This window comes from Haematobia irritans, chromosome 5, assembly GCF_050003625.1.
Source record: "Haematobia irritans isolate KBUSLIRL chromosome 5, ASM5000362v1, whole genome shotgun sequence".
NCBI lineage: Eukaryota > Metazoa > Arthropoda > Insecta > Diptera > Muscidae > Haematobia > Haematobia irritans.
In genome coordinates, this window is record NC_134401.1 from 71,183,882 (window position 1) to 71,198,882 (window position 15,001).

Consider the following 15,001-nt stretch of genomic DNA (forward strand, 5'->3'; position numbering starts at 1 on the left):
AAAAAAAATCAAAAATATTCGAAAATAATGGAGAAATATATAGTCAGTAGTGAATGTAAGTTGTCGTGAACAACCTACTGTAGGGTGCCTATGGATCAAAACAAGTATTATGATCGGTCGTACCTGATACGTCAATTATAATATACTAATATCCAACAAATTATTTTTCGCAAGTCAATGTTATAATTTCACGGCCCAAGACCGTGTATGGCCGAAGACTGTATTGCAGTCTGTATATATCAAAGACAATATACTTAGGAAGGTGGGAAATTGGCATGCGTCACACCAAATGTTGCATTTACCGTCGTAGGTCCATACATGTTTGTAATTTTTTTATTTGTTTTTCATTTAAAAAATAAAAACTTAATTTTCTTTACAAAACAATGTTAAATTTTAGGCAACAACAAAAAAATTACATTTTCCCGTTTATGGAAATTTATTTCCTGCACATAATGTGTTTTTATTTCATTTTAATGCTATGTCTATACTTGTCGAATATGCGTTTGGTTCGATAAAAGCTACGGGCCTAGCACTGTTAATGGTTTGATGTGCTCAGTAGCCAATTTACAATCTTCCTTTGTCTTTGATATATATGTCTGTATATTTACAACAGCAGCGTGGGTGCGTTGCAATGCTCTTACTAGAGATGCTGTATGGTGGTGGTTCCAATCAAAGACAATATACTTAGGAAGATGGGAAATTGGCATGCGTCACACTAAATGTTGCATTTACCGTCGCACAGTGGGGTTTTTGATGTCAAAAGTGGGAATTAATTTGAGGTAGCTTTCCCTGTTTATAGTTTTAACTTGTTTCGGTCAAATTCACTAAAAGACATAAAACCAATCAAATTTTAAATATTTTTTAATCCACATTTTATTTGTTCATTAGTTAATTTGCAACAAAAAACAGAGAATGAATATCTGCTTTTTGATATGATTCTTAACAATTATTATCATCACCATCATCATCATCAGTAAAATTACTATATGTCTCATTATCATCAACACTGACATTTTGATCACCATCAAGATTTGACTCAAATATCAACATTTGACTTGCTTCCAAATTTTGGGGTTTCTTCTCTTATAATTTTCTCATTTCTGATATAACTGGATCCGAAGTCATTAACAGTCTTTTAAACTTTCGACGCAAAAAATATGTGAATGAGTGTTTTTTTTACCATGAGATAAACCTAATCTTTGATTTCCCAAAAATATTGCAAATGAATGGCGAATCATTCGCCACTTAAGAAATAACAAAATTTATAATCCACAACTGAATCTTGGAATGAAGTGAAACCATATAAGGATACAACTGAAGCAGTAGCTAATCTTGCTATTAAATTTTGTCACTCCCTTACTAAAACGCTGAAGTTTTTAGTTTTTTTCAAATCTAAAATAAGATATCGAATGTCACTACATTCAGTTAATGCTTTACTGCACATGATGATGATGAGGGAACAATAGACTTTAATATAAGTATCTGATATTTTAAATCAAAAAGTCTTGTTTAGTATGAAATACGAAAAATACTTAACATTTAATCTATATAGTTTGTATATATATATATATATATATATATATATATATATATATATATATATATATATATATATATATATATATATATATATATATATATATATATATATATATATATATATATATATATATATATATATATATATATATACCGATTTTTTGTGATTTTTTTTGTAATTAAAAACCATATACATATAAATTGAAAATTTAGTGCTTTTTATGAAAATAAAGCGTTTTTTATTGAGTTTGTTGGTTTTTAAAATTTTAAAGTTGACAACCCTGAAAATAAGTTAGAGATGAGAAAATACAAAGAGAGTGATAAAGAGAATATAAAGAGAGTGACAATAGAATAATGATATAATATGTATGTAAACCGCATGAAAACAAAAAACAAAAGCAAAAAGTTGATTATTTATATGAGGGTTGAAAAATGTATTTCCATTTAATTTCACAATGTGCAAAAAAGTGCAGACAACGTTTTCATCTATGCTTTCAAAAGAGTTTATTGTTTTAGAAAAAAAACTTTTTTTAATTAATTTGGCTTTATTCACAACTATTTGTCAACATATTTCTCGAAATCCTCTAATTTAAAGACTTACGAGCGAAACTAAATTGCAAATAATAACACAAGTCACACATAAAAAAACACAAAAATAATCTTATTAACCTGAGGATGAAGGTTCCATTATTATTTTTTTATAACTCGCTGTTTTCATACTTTTAAAGGGCAATTTTAACATTTTTTGTTTCAAATATGTTAAAAACAGGATAAGGATTAATAAAATGGTATAAATTATTTAAATTTTGTCGAAAAAATTTCTAAATTCATTCTAGAAAAATTGTGAAATTTTAAAAATATTTGAGGTCAAGGGTTTCAGACAAGCGTTAGATTGCATTAAAAATCATAAAAAAAATTATAAAAATTAATTATTTGTCAAAATACTACAAAATTTTTTAATTCTAATCCAAAACACTGAATTCGGATCACATCTAAAGAAGTGGTGCATATTGAGTACAACGGCTGTGGAAATGGTGAACATCCGTCCTATGACAAGCCTATGTTAAATTCATCGCTTCTGCGCCAATTTTGCACCACTTCCGGATCCAAAAGAACATTTTCACTACTTTTTTGGCGACGCTTTTTTTGCTGGTCATATATACACCCAGAAAAAAGTGTCTTCGAAACTAAAGGAAAAAATGCTCATCAATTTAGTTTAGCCATTTTATTTCAATTAAGTTAAATTTTTGTGTGAAATAATAAAATTTACTTGTTTCAGTAAAAAACTCCTAAACTGGAATAGTTCATTAACTAAAATAAGGCATGGAATTTTACTAATACTGTTTTCTTCGCTGGGTATAAGAATTTACTACTGAACAAGAAAATTTTATTCACTGATAACAAAGCATTCGTAAAAATAAACAAAAACCGTACTAAAACCAAGTTTCCTCAAATTTAGTAAAATTTCTTATAAAATGATAATTCTGACTTCCTTTATTATAGAAAGCTTATCATACATACGAATAACACTTGGCATAGAAATATATTTTAGTTCATTCGTACTAAGAAGTATTCAATCCTTTCAAAACTTAAGGAAACATACTTGTTAGAAAATAGGAAATTTTCCTATATCTCTTTTGTCTACCTGTAATCGATATCTGTCATCGGTGTAATCGATATGTTTGCGCATGGGTTGTTTTTAGTTGGAATCGCGTTGTTATGGTATACGTAGAGATTGTTAAAAAATAATATAGTAAAATAATATAATAAATAACAAATAAAATATATAAAATATGTGTTACTTTAAATTAGTTTCGTTTTTTGAAAATTATTAAACATAAATAACAAACAATAAGTCTATCAATGTTCGTGATGGTGTACAAAGAAAGAAAACACCAACAAAATAACAACCCTTTCATTCATCAGGTAACATTCATTCGTGAAAAAATTGGTTTATGATTTTTATATTTGTAGGCATTGAAATTGTCAAATGGGGACAAAATCGTTAGGCAGCAACTTATTAAAAGTGAAAGGCACAAGAAGAAGTGTTTAGATTTCTAAACATGTGCTATCTGCGATACGTGCATTTAGGGTAGATAAGGTTTATGACTGGCAATTAAAATAAAATCAAGAACGCATTACATGTGCAGCCGCGGCTGATAACACACTAATGTCATAAAATCTTATCTAAGGGATAACAAATACAGGATAGCGTTGAATAAATATTTGCTTATCTTTGTCTTTGCTTTTAAGAATATTTAGATTGTAGGTAGTTTAAGATTTAGTATATAAGGATGAACATTTTTTAAAATAAATTAGTGTCTTACAAGCATTCAAAACGTAAAGATAGTTTTCGCTGTATTTACATTTGGTCCTTCGAAAATCGGTACGGTCTGTGGTCGTAAATTTTGAAGAGATAAAAAATAATAATAAAAATAAGCGATTGATAATTCGCGGCTGATAACACACTAATGTCATAAAATCTTATCTAAGGGATAACAAATACAGGATAGCGTTGAATAAATATTTGCTTATCTTTGTCTTTGCTTCTAAGAATATTTAGATTGTAGGTAGTTTAAGATTTAGTATATAAGGATGAACATTTTTTAAAATAAATTAGTGTCTTACAAGCATTCAAAACGTAAAGATAGTTTTCGCTGTATTTACATTTGGTCCTTCGAAAATCGGTACGGTCTGTGGTCGTAAATTTTGAAGAGATAAAAAATAATAATAAAAATAAGCGATTGATAATTCTTGGCTACGGGGAGCCTAGGGAGCCACCGTGGTGCAATGGTTAGCATGCCCGCCTTGCATACACAAGGTCGTGGGTTCGATTCCTGCTACGACCGAACACTAAAAAGTTTTTCAGCGGTGGATTATCCCACCTCAGTAATGCTGGTGACATTTCTGAGGGTTTCAAAGCTTCTCTAAGTGGTTTCACTGGAATGTGGAACGCCGTTCGGACTCGGCTATAAAAAGGAGGTCCCTTGTCATTGAGCTTAACATGGAATCGGGCAGCACTCAGTGATAAGAGAGAAGTTCACCACTGTGGTATCACAATGGACTGAATAGTCTAAGTGAGCCTGATACATCGGGCTGCCACATAACCTAACCTAACCTTGGCTACGGGGCTAAAAACGGGTAAAGTCGATCGTACATTAAAAGAAAAAAGTGTTTGATAATTCTTTGCTAACGGGCGAAGAACGGATAAAATCAATCACGATTTCGTGTAAAAAAACTGATTGATAATTCTTGGCTAAGGAGCTAAAAATGGGTAAAGTCGATCGTACTTTAAAAGAAAAAAGTGATTGATAATTCTTTGCTAACGGGCGAAGAACGGATAAAATCGATCACGATCGTGTAATAACTCGTAGACTACCGGCTGTAGGGTGCAAGTATAATTTTTCAAAATTGATTCAATACCTTTGTCCGTGAGACCAGTATGAAATCAAATTTCAAAAAATTATAAAGGCTCAAAAAATCAAGAAATGGATTATAAATATATTGATGTAGGCTGTCGTGAACAACCTACTGTAGGGTGAAATTCCAAAAATAATTTAAATACGTTTGTCCGTGAGACAAAGTATCCAAATTTTGCAAAAAAAATCAAAAATATTCGAAAATAATGGAGAAATATATAGTCAGTAGTGAATGTAAGTTGTCGTGAACAACCTACTGTAGGGTGCCTATGGATCAAAACAAGTATTATGATCGGTCGTACCTGATACGCCAATTATAATATACTAATATCCAACAAATTATTTTTCGCAAGTCAATGTTATAATTTCACGGCCCAAGACCGTGTATGGCCGAAGACTGTATTGCAGTCTGTATATATCAAAGACAATATACTTAGGAAGGTGGGAAATTGGCATGCGTCACACCAAATGTTGCATTTACCGTCGTAGGTCCATACATGTTTGTAATTTTTTTATTTGTTTTTCATTTAAAAAATAAAAACTTAATTTTCTTTACAAAACAATGTTAAATTTTAGGCAACAACAAAAAAATTACATTTTCCCGTTTATGGAAATTTATTTCCTGCACATAATGTGTTTTTATTTCATTTTAATGCTATGTCTATACTTGTCGAATATGCGTTTGGTTCGATAAAAGCTACGGGCCTAGCACTGTTAATGGTTTGATGTGCTCAGTAGCCAATTTACAATCTTCCTTTGTCTTTGATATATATGTCTGTATATTTACAACAGCAGCGTGGGTGCGTTGCAATGCTCTTACTAGAGATGCTGTATGGTGGTGGTTCCAATCAAAGACAATATACTTAGGAAGATGGGAAATTGGCATGCGTCACACTAAATGTTGCATTTACCGTCGCACAGTGGGGTTTTTGATGTCAAAAGTGGGAATTAATTTGAGGTAGCTTTCCCTGTTTATAGTTTTAACTTGTTTCGGTCAAATTCACTAAAAGACATAAAACCAATCAAATTTTAAATATTTTTTAATCCACATTTTATTTGTTTTTCATTAGTTAATTTGCAACAAAAAACAGAGAATGAATATCTGCTTTTTGATATGATTCTTAACAATTATTATCATCACCATCATCATCATCAGTAAAATTACTATATGTCTCATTATCATCAACACTGACATTTTGATCACCATCAAGATTTGACTCAAATATCAACATTTGACTTGCTTCCAAATTTTGGGGTTTCTTCTCTTATAATTTTCTCATTTCTGATATAACTGGATCCGAAGTCATTAACAGTCTTTTAAACTTTCGACGCAAAAAATATGTGAATGAGTGTTTTTTTTACCATGAGATAAACCTAATCTTTGATTTCCCAAAAATATTGCAAATGAATGGCGAATCATTCGCCACTTAAGAAATAACAAAATTTATAATCCACAACTGAATCTTGGAATGAAGTGAAACCATATAAGGATACAACTGAAGCAGTAGCTAATCTTGCTATTAAATTTTGTCACTCCCTTACTAAAACGCTGAAGTTTTTAGTTTTTTTCAAATCTAAAATAAGATATCGAATGTCACTACATTCAGTTAATGCTTTACTGCACATGATGATGATGAGGGAACAATAGACTTTAATATAAGTATCTGATATTTTAAATCAAAAAGTCTTGTTTAGTATGAAATACGAAAAATACTTAACATTTAATCTATATAGTTTGTATATATATATATATATATATATATATATATATATATATATATATATATATATATATATATATATATATATATATATATATATATATATATATATATATATATATATATATATATATATATATATATATATATATATATATATATATATATATATATATATATATATATATATATATATATATATATATATATATATATATATATATATATATATATATATATATATATATATATATATATATATATATATATATATATATATATATATATATATATATATATATATATATATATATATATATATATATATATATATATATATATATATATATATATATATATATATATATATATATATATATATATATATATATATATATATATATATATATATATATATATATATATATATATATATATACCGATTTTTTGTGATTTTTTTTGTAATTAAAAACCATATACATATAAATTGAAAATTTAGTGCTTTTTATGAAAATAAAGCGTTTTTTATTGAGTTTGTTGGTTTTTAAAATTTTAAAGTTGACAACCCTGAAAATAAGTTAGAGATGAGAAAATACAAAGAGAGTGATAAAGAGAATATAAAGAGAGTGACAATAGAATAATGATATAATATGTATGTAAACCGCATGAAAACAAAAAACAAAAGCAAAAAGTTGATTATTTATATGAGGGTTGAAAAATGTATTTCCATTTAATTTCAAAATGTGCAAAAAAGTGCAGACAACGTTTTCATCTATGCTTTCAAAAGAGTTTATTGTTTTAGAAAAAAAAACTTTTTTTAATTAATTTGGCTTTATTCACAACTATTTGTCAACATATTTCTCGAAATCCTCTAATTTAAAGACTTACGAGCGAAACTAAATTGCAAATAATAACACAAGTCACACATAAAAAAACACAAAAATAATCTTATTAACCTGAGGATGAAGGTTCCATTATTATTTTTTTATAACTCGCTGTTTTCATACTTTTAAAGGGCAATTTTAACATTTTTTGTTTCAAATATGTTAAAAACAGGATAAGGATTAATAAAATGGTATAAATTATTTAAATTTTGTCGAAAAAATTTCTAAATTCATTCTAGAAAAATTGTGAAATTTTAAAAATATTTGAGGTCAAGGGTTTCAGACAAGCGTTAGATTGCATTAAAAATCATAAAAAAAATTATAAAAATTAATTATTTGTCAAAATACTACAAAATTTTTTAATTCTAATCCAAAACACTGAATTCGGATCACATCTAAAGAAGTGGTGCATATTGAGTACAACGGCTGTGGAAATGGTGAACATCCGTCCTATGACAAGCCTATGTTAAATTCATCGCTTCTGCGCCAATTTTGCACCACTTCCGGATCCAAAAGAACATTTTCACTACTTTTTTGGCGACGCTTTTTTTGCTGGTCATATATACACCCAGAAAAAAGTGTCTTCGAAACTAAAGGAAAAAATGCTCATCAATTTAGTTTAGCCATTTTATTTCAATTAAGTTAAATTTTTGTGTGAAATAATAAAATTTACTTGTTTCAGTAAAAAACTCCTAAACTGGAATAGTTCATTAACTAAAATAAGGCATGGAATTTTACTAATACTGTTTTCTTCGCTGGGTATAAGAATTTACTACTGAACAAGAAAATTTTATTCACTGATAACAAAGCATTCGTAAAAATAAACAAAAACCGTACTAAAACCAAGTTTCCTCAAATTTAGTAAAATTTCTTATAAAATGATAATTCTGACTTCCTTTATTATAGAAAGCTTATCATACATACGAATAACACTTGGCATAGAAATATATTTTAGTTCATTCGTACTAAGAAGTATTCAATCCTTTCAAAACTTAAGGAAACATACTTGTTAGAAAATAGGAAATTTTCCTATATCTCTTTTGTCTACCTGTAATCGATATCTGTCATCGGTGTAATCGATATGTTTGCGCATGGGTTGTTTTTAGTTGGAATCGCGTTGTTATGGTATACGTAGAGATTGTTAAAAAATAATATAGTAAAATAATATAATAAATAACAAATAAAATATATAAAATATGTGTTACTTTAAATTAGTTTCGTTTTTTGAAAATTATTAAACATAAATAACAAACAATAAGTCTATCAATGTTCGTGATGGTGTACAAAGAAAGAAAACACCAACAAAATAACAACCCTTTCATTCATCAGGTAACATTCATTCGTGAAAAAATTGGTTTATGATTTTTATATTTGTAGGCATTGAAATTGTCAAATGGGGACAAAATCGTTAGGCAGCAACTTATTAAAAGTGAAAGGCACAAGAAGAAGTGTTTAGATTTCTAAACATGTGCTATCTGCGATACGTGCATTTAGGGTAGATAAGGTTTATGACTGGCAATTAAAATAAAATCAAGAACGCATTACATGTGCAGCCGCGGCTGATAACACACTAATGTCAAAAAATCTTATCTAAGGGATAACAAATACAGGATAGCGTTGAATAAATATTTGCTTATCTTTGTCTTTGCTTTTAAGAATATTTAGATTGTAGGTAGTTTAAGATTTAGTATATAAGGATGAACATTTTTTAAAATAAATTAGTGTCTTACAAGCATTCAAAACGTAAAGATAGTTTTCGCTGTATTTACATTTGGTCCTTCGAAAATCGGTACGGTCTGTGGTCGTAAATTTTGAAGAGATAAAAAATAATAATAAAAATAAGCGATTGATAATTCGCGGCTGATAACACACTAATGTCATAAAATCTTATCTAAGGGATAACAAATACAGGATAGCGTTGAATAAATATTTGCTTATCTTTGTCTTTGCTTCTAAGAATATTTAGATTGTAGGTAGTTTAAGATTTAGTATATAAGGATGAACATTTTTTAAAATAAATTAGTGTCTTACAAGCATTCAAAACGTAAAGATAGTTTTCGCTGTATTTACATTTGGTCCTTCGAAAATCGGTACGGTCTGTGGTCGTAAATTTTGAAGAGATAAAAAATAATAATAAAAATAAGCGATTGATAATGCTTGGCTACGGGGCTAAAAACGGGTAAAGTCGATCGTACATTAAAAGAAAAAAGTGTTTGATAATTCTTTGCTAACGGGCGAAGAACGGATAAAATCAATCACGATTTCGTGTAAAAAAAACTGATTGATAATTCTTGGCTAAGGAGCTAAAAATGGTTAAAGTCGATCGTACTTTAAAAGAAAAAAGTGATTGATAATTCTTTGCTAACGGGCGAAGAACGGATAAAATCGATCACGATCGTGTAGAAAAGAAAAAAAATTGATTGATAATTCTTTGCGAAAGAGCGAAGAACGGGTAAAATCAATCGTAAATTCCGGTGCGGGTATTAAAAACAAAAAAGTTGAATATGTCGTTAACAAGACAGAAATCTGGAACTTTGTCGGAAACCTTTAAAAACATTGTTCACGGATTTTCGGTGAAGGCGAACGCTGTCGACGTGGACCTAATGGGGTTGACGACCATCCAAAAACATAGAAAATGGTTGGAAGAAAATGTCAACATATTCGAGCAGCTGTGTAGTGAAATAAAAGAGACACCGAACGCAAATGACGCTGAAGTTGAAGAGCAGAAAAAGCTGGCATTGGAGTCAATCAGCAAGATTGAAAAAATTCTGAGAGCGTTTGAAGCGGAAGCAATGGGGAAAAACGCTACAGGAGGTAATAATGGTGCTCCGGAAAAGACGAGCACAATCCAGAAAGTGATAGTGCACCAAGAAAAGCTATCATTAAAGGAGAAAGAAGAAGCACAACTACATGATAAGAAATCCAAATCCACGGAGTTGGTAGATCCTTGGGCTACGCAAGTACGAGTAGCAACAGAATTAAGGAAAAAATTCCAGCGAAAGGTCAAAACGCTAGAAAGGAGACTAGAAACATGGGAAAATAGGCTACCAGTGGCATCGACAGACGTGATAATGATGCATTGGCGCAAATTGGAAGAATAATTCGAAGGTTTGTCATCCATCCAGGAGGATATGATAGATGAAGCGAGGAAACATTTCATGAAAGCAGATGCAAATATGTCGAAATGGTGCTGGAGATTGAGGAGCGTGTGGCGGAAAAAAGAGATTTGGGAACATCTAATTCTACTCGATTGGAGGAGTTAAAGGTGCTCAGTTAAAGGTGTTCAGCGGACATATATCTGATTGGAACTCGTTCCAAGAAATATTTAGGCAGTTGGCGGATGGCAATAAAAGCTTATCGGAAGTCGAAAAATTTTATCGACTAAAAAGCGTGGTGAAAGTCGATGCCGCGCGTCTTATACAGCATCTTCAGGTGACTGGAGAAAATTGTAGTGCGGCGTTGTTATTCTGTACAACACAGCGAGTGTGCGTTTATTGCAATATGAGTGGTCATAAGGCAAAAGACTGCAGACAGTTTATTAAACTTCAATCAGCTGAGAAATGTACATGGGCCGAAAAAATTAAAGTGTGCAAGATATGCTTGGGTCATAGAGTGGAGAAGAGATGTTTTAAATACTTCAATAAATGTGGTAAATGCGGTGGGAAACATCACTCTGCGCTACATATTGCAGAGAGCTCAACACCGGGGGCCGCAAGAACCAATTCAAGATCACAACTAACAGTTGAAGGCAATGTGGTAACGTTATTGGCAACAGCGCAGGTACGCGTAAAATCGGCATGTGGTGAACAAATTTTAATGAGAGCCTTAATTGATCAAGGCTCTCAGCGAACTTCAATATCAGAGGAAGCAGCGCAGATATTAAGGTTGCCACGGAAGAAGGTAATAACTGACTTGGTTGGGCTTGGCAATACAAAAGTAGGAAGATCTAAAGCTACTGTACAAATTGAGATAAAGCCACGGTTCCAGAGTGACGCGGTTCATACAATCGATGCGATGGTGTTATCGACGCTCTCTTCAGCTTAATCAGATAGAAATTTGGACATTAAAATCGAGACATGGAAAAATTATTGTCTAGCTGATCCATTATTTTATAAGTCAGACCGGATCGACTTATTAATTGGCGCAGACTTATACCACCAAATAATTCAAAGTGGAGTGGTGAAAATTGGATCGTTGTGTGGCCAAGAAACTTCACTAGGGCTGATAATATGCGGCAGCGTTAGTGGACGTGAGTCCGGGAATTTGTGATGGCGGTTACAACGGAATTGGAGAGATTTTGGGAGATGGAGGAAGTGATCCAGGATGATGAGGCTGAGGAAGATAAATGCGAGCAGTTGTTTACTGCGACAACATCCATAAATGAAGATAACAGATTTGTAGTGCGGTTGCCATTCAAGACCGAAGCAAATTTGGGTGAGTCAAGGAGAATGGCGCTAGCATGGCATATGAGAAAAGCTGAAAAGAGCCATAGTGCTAAGTACTACATGTCACATCAAGCAGTTGTGAGAGAGGATCATCTCACTACAAAGGTTCGTGTGGTATTTGATGCATCGGCCAAAACTTCAAATGGTAGAAGTCGAAATGATGTGCTGGAGGTCGGTCCGAAACTGCAGCACGATATGTTTCAAATTTTGTTGAAGTGGAGACTTTGGAAAGTGGTAATGGTTGCGGATGTGGAAAAAATGTATCGACAGATTTTGGTAGCCAAGAATACCAAACTATATTGTGGCGCGAAAAGAAGCAGATACTTCAAGCTATTCCAGATGTGGGAAACAGTCAGTTCATCAAGATTGAAGAAGGCGAAACCATGAGGACTTTGGGATTGCAGTGGGACACTCATTCCGATAATTTTGCTTTTTATTTTCAGAAAAAGGAAGATGAGAAACTTACGAAGCAGAAGGCACTCTCTACTTTGGCCAGAATTTATGATCCGTTGGGATGGCTTGCTCCAATAACCATCCTTACAAAGTTGTTCATCCAGAGGTTATGGGTGATGGATATGCCATGGGAAGCCCAGTTGGAGGAACAGATGGTGAAAGAATGGGAAGCCATCACGAAAACACTACCCTCTATTGGAGAAGTACGGATTCCACAATGGTTATCTACTTCACGTTCAATGGAAATAGAGGTGCACGGTTGAAGAAGAAATATTTGGGCTTAAAAACGGAAGAGAAATTTCAATAAAGAGCAGAATATGTTCTTTAAATCCGTTCATTGATGCTGCAGGAATATTGAGAGTTGTTGGTCGGTTGGAGAATGCTACAATAAGCTACGCTAGAAAACATCCCATAGTGTTAGCCAAATGTGAATTGGCTAATCGTATCATCAAAGAAATACATTCTGAAACACTACATGGTGGAGTTAAATTGATGGAGAATATGCTGCGGGGTAAATATTGGGTGATTGGTGGTAAGAATGTGCTTAAGAAAACAGTGAGGTCATGTGTTAAGTGCGTGCGATACCGAAGAGAGGTCACAGCGCCGTTGATGGGAAATCTACCGCATAGTAGGGTGCGTGTGTCAGTTCCATTTGATCACACAGGAGTCGATTATGCGGGGCCGATCCAGATGAAGAGGTCAAGAGTAAGAGGTCAACGAACCACAACGAAAACGGCAATGTATCCTTTATAATACGTTGCCGTTTTCGTCTGCATGACAACAAAGGCTGTGCATTTAGAGGCAGTCAGTGATCTCACGTCAGATGCGTTTTTAACTGCCCTACGGCGGTTCTTCAGTAGAAGAGGAAAGAGTAGCCACATGTATTCCGATAATGGAACAAATTTTGTCGGAACAGCACGAAATTTGGAGAAAGAATTCATTAAAGCAGTTCAGGGAAATTCCGATGTGGCGAGAGATTTAGCATCCGAACGTGTGCAGTGGCATTTTATACCCCCGGGAGCTCCTCACTTCGGAGGATTGTGGGAGGCGGCAGTGAAGTCGGTCAAACATCATCTTAGGAGAGTAATTGGCGAAACAAAGTTAACTTATGAGGAAATGTTGACATTTTTGGCACAAATAGAGGCTGTGCTGAATTCCCGTCCATTGTATCCAGAATTCCCGTCCATTGTATCCAGTCACTCAAGAGCACAGTGAAATATTAACACCAGGGCATTTTCTAATTGGAAGACCACTGTTGGATATTCCAGAAAGATGTTCAGAAGAAAAGCTTGGATCCTTAGACAGATGGAAGTTCATTCAGTGAATGCGAAATGATTTTTGGAAGGAGTGGCGTAATGATTACTTGAGCAGTTTGCAACAAAGGGTGAAATGGAAGAAACCATTACCAAATATCGAGGTTGGGCAGGTGGTAATCGTGAAGGACGATTACTGCTCCTGGGAATGAAGGCAGAGATGAGAAGGTCAGAGTAGTGACAGTCAAGGCACAAAATGGCATGTTGAAGCGACCGGTGCACAAGTTATGCCCATTGGATGTGATGACAAAGGGTGACGATGAAAGTGAGGTGCACGTGTCTCAATCATACGTGACTAAAAAAGATTGTAGAAGATCAAATAAAAATGTAAACCTGATGGCAATATTATGGATGATGATGACAGGTACTTGTCGAGCGGTTGCAATTCCGGTTTCTGGAACTAATGTAAAGAAGCTGGGGAATGGAACTATGTTATATATGGATAAAGTTGGTACGCTTAATCGTATAACATCATCATGGAATTTAGTAACTTACTTTGATTTGCACGGATATTTCGTAACTGTGGCTCAATTGGAAGTAGGTCTGGAAAATTGCAAAACTATATGTGCTCGGTTGAAGTCGTTTGAACGTCAGTGCGAGTCACACCTGGAAATTATGACCAACAGGCTCAAGGTGATAGATGAAATCACTTACTATTGTCTCATAAGGAAATGTAGAGGAAGAGGTCTCCTTTGGATTTTGTCGGATCTTTCTACCATATACTTTTTGGAATTATGGACGCAGACGATCGTGAGAGCATTGAGAATAATATGAAGAATTTGCTTGAAAATCAGCACAATTTGAAATACTTGGCAGAGAAGCAAACATCAGTGGTTGAGTCAACTCTTAACGTATTGAAAAAGACCACAGAAGAAATCAATGAACAATTTAAAGAGCTTCATGGGAAAGTTCATACCATAAGTGAAATGCTGAATTCGGATTTCATCCCATACAAGGAAGCGATTAATTTCTTCATGGTGGCAAATCAGCTCAACAGTCTGCTAACGGAAGTAGAGAATGTGCAAAGGCGTGTAATGAATTTGTTAATGGACATCAATCATGGGAAAGTAAATCCAAATTTAATTCGTCCAAACCAGCTACAAGCAGAGATTGCAAGGATTAGAGAGAGGCTTTCCAAAGGACTTCGTTTGCCTGGTGAAGAGAACGCAGGAGTATTGCAGACAATATACAAAGTTATGACAGCTAGAGGTCTACTAGTAGAAGAAA

General features: G+C 32.8%; 1 protein-coding gene across 1 annotated transcript in view; it reads left to right on the top strand.

Moving 5' to 3' along the window:
• The first annotated feature begins 8,704 nt into the window (after positions 1–8,704).
• LOC142239306 (uncharacterized) overlaps positions 8,705–15,001 on the top strand; it is a 34,399-nt gene continuing 28,102 nt past the window's right edge. Inside the window, exon 1 of the mRNA XM_075311093.1 lies at positions 8,705–8,892. The gene's annotated coding sequence lies outside the window, so the exon portion shown is untranslated. The remainder of the gene's footprint in view (positions 8,893–15,001) is intronic.